General features: G+C 33.3%; 1 pseudogene; it reads left to right on the top strand.

Moving 5' to 3' along the window:
- Positions 1-1942: 1942 nt before the first annotated feature.
- LOC148546437 (secreted RxLR effector protein 161 pseudogene) lies at positions 1943-2723 on the top strand (annotated as a pseudogene).
- Positions 2724-10184: the final 7461 nt, after the last annotated feature.

Here is a 10184-nt window from a genome sequence, read left to right as displayed (position 1 = left end):
AAAGAATAGAAAGATTAGTAAAGAATGAGATTTTACAAAATTTAAATTTTACTGATCTTGGTTTATGTGTGGATTGTATTAAGGGAAAACAAACCAAACAAAACAAGAAAGGTGCCACAAGAAGTAATCAGCTTCTTGAAATTATACACACTGATGTATGCGGACCTTTTGATGCTCCATTTATTGGTGGAGAAAAATATTTCATCACTTTTATTGATGACTTTTCACGTTATGGATATGTCTATTTGCTTAAAGAAAAGTCTCAAGCAGTTGACGCTATTGAGATTTATATTAAAGAAATTGAAAGGCAATTAGACAAAAAGGTGAAAGTTGTTAGGTTAGATAGAGGTGGTGAATATTATGGAAAACATAATGAAACAGGACAATGTCCTGGTTCATTTGCAAAACTTCTAGAAAGACATGGCATATGTGCACAATACACAATGCCATACACACCACAACAAAATGGTGTGGCAGAAAGGCGTAATCGAACGTTAATGGATATGGTTAGAAGTATGATGAGCAATTATTCTTTACCCAAATTCTTGTGGATGTATGCATTAAAGACTGCCATGTATTTGCTAAATAGAATTCTTAGTAAAGCTGTTCCAAAGACTCCTTTTGAGTTATGGACTAATAGGAAACCCAGTTTATGGCATTTACATGTTCGGAGTTGCCCAGCAGAAGCAAGAATATTTAATCCACAAGAAAAGAAATTAGATTCTCGAACATTGAGTGGCTATTTTATTGGCTATCCAGAGAAGTCTAAAGGGTATATTTTCATTGTCCAAACCATAGTCCATGAATTGTAGAAACTGGTAATGCGAAATTCTTTAAAAATGGTGAAGTTAGTGGGAGTGAAAATCATCAAAATGTAGAAATAAAGGAAATTAAAGTTAATGTTCCTATACATGTTAGTGTTCCTTTATCCACACCTACTCAAAGAGTTGTTCCAACTATTGTTGAACACATTAATAGTGATGAACAAGATTTGAATGATAATGCTCCCAATGAAGAAACTAACTCACAAATATCAGAAAGAAATGAATCTCAAGAAATACCATTTAGGAGATCTCAAATGGAAAGAAATTCAGCTATTCCAAGCTATTATGAGACTTATTTACAAGAAGAAGATATTGGAATATCTAAAGATCCAGTTTCATTTACACAAGCCATAAATAGTGATGATTCAAAAAAATAGATTGATGCCATGAAAGAAGAGTTAAAATCCATGGAAGATAACAAAGTTTGGGATATTGTTGCGTTGCCAGAAGGTGCTAAATGTATTGGTTGTAAATGGGTCTTTAAAGTTAAGCGAGACTCAAAAGGCAATGTTGAACGATATAAAGCTAGACTTGTTGCTAAGGGATTTACTCAAAAGAATGGTGTTGATTATAAAGAAACATTTTCACCTGTTTCTAAGAAAGATTCATTGCGTATCATTATGGCACTTGTGGCTTATTATGACTTAGAGTTACATCAAATGGATGTAAAAACTGCCTTTCTGAATGGTAATCTTGATGAAGAAGTTTATATGGATCAACCTGAAGGTTTTTCAGCTGAAGGAAAAGATCGTATGGTGTGTAAACTTAAGAAATCAATATATGGACTAAAACAAGCCTCACGACAATGGTATATTAAGTTTAATAATACCATTCTATCTTTCGGTTTTGAAGAAAATATTGTTGATGTATGCATATACCGAAAGGTCAGTGGGAGTAAGTTTATCTTTCTAGTCTTATATGTTGATGATATTTTGCTTGCAACAAATAATTTGGGAATGTTGCGTGAGACTAAAGAATATCTTTCTAGAAACTTTGAAATGAAAGATATGGGAGAGGCATCCTATGTGATAGGAATTGAAATTTTTCGTGATAAATCACAAGGATTGTTAGGATTGTCTCAGAAGGCCTATATAAATAAAGTTCTAAAGAGGTTCAACATGGAAAAGTGTTCCGCAGGAATCGCACCAATTCAAAAAGGGGACAAATTTATTCTTATGCAATGCCCAAAAAAATGACATAGAACGGAAGCGAATGGAAGGAATTCCATATAGTTCTATAGTGGGAAGTCTTATGTATGTGCAAACTTGCACAAGACCGGACATTAGCTTTGCAGTAGGAATGCTTGGAAGGTATCAAAGTAATCCTGGAATGGATCATTGGAAAGCTGCAAAGAAGGTTTTAAGATATCTTCAAGGTACAAAGAATTATATGCTCATGTACAAAAGGTCTAGCCAATTAGAAGTAATTGGTTACTCATATTCAGATTTTGGTGGATGTGCTGACACAAGAAAGTCTACATTTGGCTACTTATTCTTATTTGGAGAAGTTGCCATATCATGGAAAAGTTCCAAACAAAGCATTGTAGCAACATCTACTATGGAGGCAGAACTTGTAGCATGTTTTGAAGCTACAAATCAAGCTTTATGGCTGTGAAATTTCATTTCAGGACTTGGCATTGTTGACTCAATTGCTAGGCCATTGAAAATTTATTGTGATAATTCTGCAGCAGTATTTTTCTCAAAAAATGATAGATATTCTAAAGGTGCCAAGCATATGGAAATAAAGTACTTTGGAGTTAAGGAGGAAGTTCGGAAACAAAGAGTGTCCATAGAACATGTTAGAACATAACTTATGATTGCTGATCCATTGACTAAAGGATTGCAACCAAAGACATTTAAGGAACATGTACATAGAATGGGTCTTGGTTCTTCTGAATGATGCTAACACTCTGAGCTCACTATGTTTATTTATGTGTTTTCTGAACATTGATAGTTTGTTGTTTCTAGTTAAAGTAATATTATTGTATGAATTATAACATAATGATCTAGAAACTTTATGGGACCGATATAAAAGTGTGTTATTTATGTAGCTTGTGTAGCAAGATGCTAGTGGTTGTAGTATATGGAAAGAAATGTGTTTCATATTAAATGCATGACTGCCATAACTCACACAAAGTATTTTACCATATTAAAGCAATTATGTAATGTGTGAGAATATGATTACACTTAGGCCAAGTGGGAGAATGTTGGAAGTTTATTGTAATTTAAACTTCTGTTGTGGCCTAATTGTAATTATCTATAAACTATTAATGATTTAATCTCATCCGTTAATTCTAATGTTTGATGGACGCATTAGATTTAAAGATAATAACACATAAAAGGTGGTCCTCTCTCTGCCTTAATACACACAACATTTTACAGTTTCCACTCACTGAAAATACCGTGAAACTGCCATTCTCATGAACGTCTGAAGGAAAGGAAAGGGAGAAAAACCAGTGTTGAAGATCAACTCTACTGTAACCAAAACTCTGCAAAATCAGTCTTAAAGTTCAACTCTACCGTAATCAGAACTTGTTATGGCAACCAATCCAGGTATGAAAATCACAACTTTTAAGATCCTAATTAATGCTTCCGCTAAAATAAGTTTACAGTATTGACTCCCAAGATAATCCATGATAACTCCTTTGTTGGACATTGAAAATGGAAGCAAATCAATATCCATAAAAGTTTTCTCACTATAAATCACGTCCTTCAAATCAAGTTGTCTTTTGTTGGATATGATCATCGATTTGAAACACATGATTATTTCTGATGTCAATTTTGCTGAGAAACTATTTTAAGAAAGATTAATGATTCGAAGCGGAGAAAAATCACAGGACCCGAAACCAGAAGATGACGAGCAAAGACCACATGATGGTACATGATCCTCGGCAACGGCGAGGACCCAAAACCAGAAGACGACGAGAGACGACGACCTACCGAGTTGCTTCTGTTGCCACAACAAAGATCCCAGGGAAGGCCGCGAGACCGTTGAAACTTTGGCGACGAGACGAGATGCCGGCGAGTATGAAAGAGAGAGAGAGAGAGAGAGATGGTCTTTGAGAGTGTTAGAGTGATGAAGAATTATTTTTATTTTATTTTTCAGATGCAATTTTTTTTAGTATGAACGATGAGAGATTAGGATTCACGAGGGAGTAATAAAAATTAACAAGATTAAAATAATCTCTTTTAGTATTGATGAACAACTAAATGTGTTTTTATTTTATTTTTTAAATTATTTAAAATTATAAGATTGAAGTTAGTTGAATTTAAAAATTTGATTAATTTAAATGAGTAGTTTTTGTCCACCATAAAAGAAAATGATATTTATGTCTTTTTGTAAAATTAAATAAAAATATATTTTTTATTTTTATTAAATTATAAGAATGTGCTAGTAAAAGTATTGATATTATATATATATTTTAAAAAAAAAATCAAATGCTGACGGGGATAATATAATCCACACATTGTTTTGTTATTTGTCCACATTTTTATCATATTGGTACGTATGAATTTATTATCATACCGAAGCAAACACCTTTTACTATTGTCCTGAAATTTGTATAATCCCCCAAACCTATGCGTTGGGCATTATTTGAACAAAAAATAGATATGTTAGGGTGAATATTAGTGTTTTAGGTAAATGTTTGTTTGCTGACGGAGAACAAAATGAGGAAAATTGAGACTCATAGCTCCAACGTCAAATAATAATCAGAAAGATTATAGGGGTGATATATTTAAAGAGATTGAATGGATTAGGATTTGTATTTGTATCTTTGGAGAGTTTGGGGCTCCCAACTTATAATGATGGTGGGAATCCGTGATGAATCCCTCGAATTGAGGGATTTTCGGGATTCGTCCCATATTTTCTCTCGGAAAGTTGTTATTGGTGATGCTTGTTTGGCTTCCTTCCTTTTGGCAAGATGGTAGGACGTGAATTCTGGATGGATTCCTGGCATATCGGCTAGAGTCCATGCGAAGAGGTCTCTGTTAACTTTAAAGAACTCTGATAAATGGCTTTTGAGCTCGTATGGCAAGTTCTTATTGAGGAAGGTGAACTTATCCTCTGTATCCTCGACTTGGATTTTTTCCAAGTCCCTTGAGACTCCAGTCTTGGGCGGTCCTCTATGCGGCCATCTAGATCCATGATGAATGCACCCGCCGCATCTTTTGACTTCCTTTTCAAGGCTAAACTGGTGTTGTTGTAGGCTTGGGCTGCCTTAGGTTGCCAAACAATGTTCCTATCATGCCATCATCAGCTCGATATTTCATGGTCAAGTATCTTATAAAGACCACCGTGTACAAATCGTTAAACGTCTTTCTTCCCAATATTTTATTGTATGTTATGGAGTCTTTTAGAACCACGAATTTTGCCATGACGGATTTCTTCTTGTTAACAGACCCAAAATATATTGGTAGCTTAATAGACTTGTCAGGCTTGATGAAGTAGTCCCCTAGATCGACTATCCCGGGTTGGTGGGACTAAAGGTCGGAGTCTTTTAATCCCAGCATGTCAAAGGCGTTTTTGAATAGTATATTGGAGTCAGATGCGGTGTCCACCAAGATGCGTTTGACCAAACCAGTTCCTATCCTATCGTGATGACCATTGGGGGATCTCATCCGGAATGTCGTTTACCTGATCTTGTGGTTCAAAGGTGATTTCCAAGATGGACGGGAAACTTCGCTTCTCAATTGCGGTTGCGACCAGAATCCTCGGATCCTTCTTCATAGAGAATTTTGACTTTTCATGCGAGCTCCTTCCCACCACTATGTTCACTATTATGGTGATGTCCACTTCATGCTCCTCCTTGGTTTGGAATTTGATCCTACAGGGGTTGCACCCTTTCTAGTTTTCTAGGGAGATTTCCTAGACCATCTTCCGAGGTTCTCGAATTAGTTTGGCAATCTCAGAGAGCTTGCCATCTCGTATGGCCTGCTCTATTGTATCTTTAAGATTGAAACAGTCTTGGGTGAAGTGGATGTATCCACAACGATAATCGCAATAGAAGGCCTTGCTGCCCTCGATCATTTCCTTCAACAACCGAGGCTTCGCTAGGATCCTTTTACTAGCAATTTGCCGGTATACCTCTGTTATTGGTGTTGTTAAAGGGGTATAGTTAGCGGATTTCCTAATTTGGAGAGGTTTAGGTGGCTTGTTGGCTGGTTTTTTCAGTCCATCTTTGACCGCAAACTAGCTGCCCTATTGCTGATTTGCTAGGTTAGCCACATGTCGCTTATTAGCCGCTACTACCCCATTATTGGTGCTGTTAAAAGGGTATAGTTAGTGAATTTCCCAATTCGGAGAGGTTTGGGTGGCTTGTTCACTGGTTTCTTTAGTGTCTTTGACCGCAAATGAGTTGCCCTGTTACCGGTTTGATAAGTTAGCCGCATGCCGCTTATTAGCCGCTACTACCTAGCTTACCTCATCATCGTTTATGTATTCCTTGGAGACGTTATGTATTTTGAGCATAGTCCACATTGGCTTGGTGGTAAATGTTTTTGGAAATCTTTGTTGGTTAGACCGTTGGTTAAGCAGAGGCTAGCCACATAATTCATCGATTCACTTATCTCTAAACCTTTATCATTGAATCTATCCAAATATTTTCTTGTGGATTCATCACTCGTTTAGATCACGCGCAATAAGTTTATCGGGTGCTTGGCGTTAGCGATGTGATTTGTGAACTGTGCTAGGAACTTTTGGGATAGGTCTGTGAAGGTTGCTATGGACCTTTGGGGAGGGAGTTGAACTACTTGATGGCCAGTCCTGCCAAGGTCACGGGGAAGGCTCGACATCGGATTGTGTCGGTTGCCCTTTCGAGGTTCAACCTAGATTCAAAGGCCATGATGTGTTCTTGGGGGGTCCTTTGTGTTGTTGTACCTCATGTTTGCGGGCTTGTCAAAGTTCGTCAACAAGCAGACTTTTAGGATTTTGGCTTCAAAAGGTGTTGCCCTTGCCCCTATCACCACGGGTTTGTTATGGCACCTCCTTTTTTTTGGGGTTCCTTTGTTAGGGTCGTGCCGCCAGTTGCAAGGGCTAAAGCTTTGGGACCTATCATCGTCACTACACTAGCGCTGACTACCCTCGCTGTATCCTCTCCTAGAGCCCGTGCGCAGTGTCATAGATCGAGAGTCCCGAGTTCGCTGTCCTCCCGATCTTAAGTAAACATCACCGGTTGGTTTGGGCTAGAATCATTCTCGTGCTTCCACTTATCTTTCTAAGTTCTAGAGTTAGTGTTTGAGCTTCTAGATGATACAGGCACAACTTGACCCGGTACCTGCAAAGGGTCTGACTCGAGTTTCGACTGTTGTGGAGGGTTAAACTAGTGTATACTACGCTTGGAATACTCATCCCATTAGTGGCTTTATGGTTTTGCTGGGAAATGAGTTCCCTAGTGTCCTCCCTTTCATTCACTAGATGGAGGGGCTCTCCTTCCATCCTATGTTAGAGCGTCAGTTTCCACAGACGACGTCAATGTTCATTTGTTTATTAAGAACAAGATGAGAGAGATCGAAACTGGCAGCCCAATATCAGACAATGACCGATAGACGAGTGGTATTTGTAATGACACTCTGATGCCTAAGTCAAAGAATATTCAAAGAGGTATGGTGAGATTAGTGGGCTCCCTATTTATAATGGTGTTAGGGATCTGTGGTGAGGAATTTTCAGGATTCGTCCCATATTTTCTTTCAGAAGGTTATTATTAGTGATGTTCATGGGGATCCCTTTCTTACCTTTCCTGACGTTGAAAGGGGAAGACTCCTTCTGTATAGGTTGCCGTATGTTGGGTCGAACTAGTAGGCCTCGTGTGAGGCTGAGAGTCGGGTCTAGAACAGTAAAGTAAATAGCAAAATAATTTTTTATTTGAAATGAAAAATAAAAAATTATAGACTTTTATTTTTAAATTTCTTTTTTTTACAAATATATAGAGTCTATTTAAATTTTTTAAAAATATCATTAAATTAATTAATAATTTACTTTTTAAATGTTAAATATAAAACAAGATAAAATGAAAAATTATAATTTATTTAAATAAGAATTTAATTTTAATACATTATTATTGTATAATGTTTTACATAATCATATAATTATATTATTTTAGATAATAATTTATATAGTCAATATAAAAAATAATTATTTTACTAATTTAATGATACATAATTGAATATACATATAAAATTATTTTATTCATCAAAATTAAATTACAAGAAATACTATCTCTCTTATATAATAGAGAACATTTTATGAATACGAAAATACTAAAAATTTAAATAGTCCTCCTTTATTAAGGAAGAAGAGGATTATTTTTAATTATGAAAAAATATAAAAATAAAGTGTATCTCTTGTTAGGATTTGATAGAAAATATATTAATTTGTGTTTTTATATTCATATTTCAATGTTTCATATCTATAAACAAACGCGGTTATCCGAACTCATTAAAAAGTTAATAAAATAAAATAAATGTTTAGTACTTTGAGATAATATTCAATTTGATCCGTGAATTTGTATGAGTTTTAATTTTGTCTCTGAAATTTTAATTGTCTCTATTTAATCTCTAAATTTTGTAAAAGCAACTCACATTAGTCCTAAAACAATTTTTGGCAACACATTAAAGAGCGCTGACATAGACAATCAGATACCATACCGAAACCCGTAAAATAATGCAGTTTTAATTTTGGCATTCAAATAATTCAAAACGATAATGTATCACTTATTTTGGAAGGAAAATTTTTAATAAACATTACTTACAATTGTTTTTGGATTATTTAAATGTCAAAATAAAAAAGATGTCATTTTACATAATCCAACATAATATTAATATTTGATTGTCTACATTAATATTCTTAGTTTCTCACTAGGATTTTTTATTTTTGTAAATTAAATAAATATAAAAATTACCGAAATAAATAATTTAAAAAATATTTACCAAAATAAATACCCCTCTCTTGTCTCGTTTACACTATAAACGAGATAATTTTGCACGTATCTCATTTACAGTGTAAACAAGACATGTGTTTTTTCAATCTTTGTATATCTCGTTTACAGTGTAAACGAGATATATGTATTTATAAATAATTAAATATAATTTTTAAAAATAATAAAAAATATTAATAATATAGTTTGGAACAAACTTTTAAAAATAGAATGTTTCAGATAATAGAAAAGAGATTTTAAATAACGGAAAAGATAAACCGTCTATTTTAAATAATAGGAAAGATTAATTGTCCATTTAAACTAAATACGTTAACACGTTTATGTGAAAGCACGTAAGTGCACCGTTCCACTATTAACACGGTTATTTTTTTTAACTGTCCACTATTAATACTATTGCTTCTAACCGACAAAATTTTTAAATTTTTCATGTACTCTCTCGAGTATTAATTTTAAAATTCAAATTATATATATTTCAAATTTTGTTTGTTGCATATGAGTACATAAAAGTTTGAAATATAATTTAAATATACTCCCATACAACAAACAAAATTTAAATATATTTCAAATTTTTATATACTTTCATATAATAAACGAAAGTATATTTAAATTATATTTCAAATTTTTATTTACTCTTGTACAACAAACGAAATTTAAAATATATAATTTGAATTTAAAAATTAATACAGAGAGTACATGAAAAAAGTGGATAGTTAAAAAATGTACTTACGTGCTAAAATTATCTCTCGCGTTATCTCTTACTGTTCATGTGGGAGATAACTGTTTCAATTCTCTTTCCACGGTTTTTTTTTATTTTTTCAATTTAAATCAATCCAATTGGATCATAATTTAATTTAAAATATTTTATGTACTTTTTTAGTACTAATTGATCAAATATATTCATTTTAATCTTTTTTCTAACTTTTTTATGTACTATTTGCATACTAAAAATTTGGATTAATGATATTATTAATATTTTTTATTATTTTAATTTTTTTTTTAAAAAATACATGTATCTCCTTTACAGTGTAAATGAGATATTTATGTCGTTTACACTATAATCTCGTTTACACTCAGAAATATACACATGTGACACCTACCCCTCTTATCTCGTTTACACTGTAAATAAGATAAGAGAAATATTTATTTTGGTAAATATATTTTAAATTATTTATTTTCATAATTATTATAATTAATTTATTTATTAAAATAAAAAACTCTTTTTCACTAGCGTCTATACCTTGAAAATTATTTAAAAAACTAACGCGACTAATATAAATCATATTCATAAAATTTAAAAATTAAACAAAAATAATTAAAATTTAAAAAACTAAATTAAGACTTAATTACAAGTTTAGAACCAAATTGAGAATTATCCATTACTACTCTAGTTTGGTGTCTCTTTCACTTTCAGTCTAGAAATATTTATT

The sequence above is a fragment of the Arachis ipaensis genome, chromosome B9 (genome assembly GCF_059453495.1).
Source record: "Arachis ipaensis isolate K30076 ecotype BB chromosome B9, ASM5945349v1, whole genome shotgun sequence".
NCBI classification, from domain to species: domain Eukaryota; kingdom Viridiplantae; phylum Streptophyta; class Magnoliopsida; order Fabales; family Fabaceae; genus Arachis; species Arachis ipaensis.
Note: the sequence above shows the minus strand (reverse complement) of the source record. Positions and strands in the feature narration are given on the sequence as shown.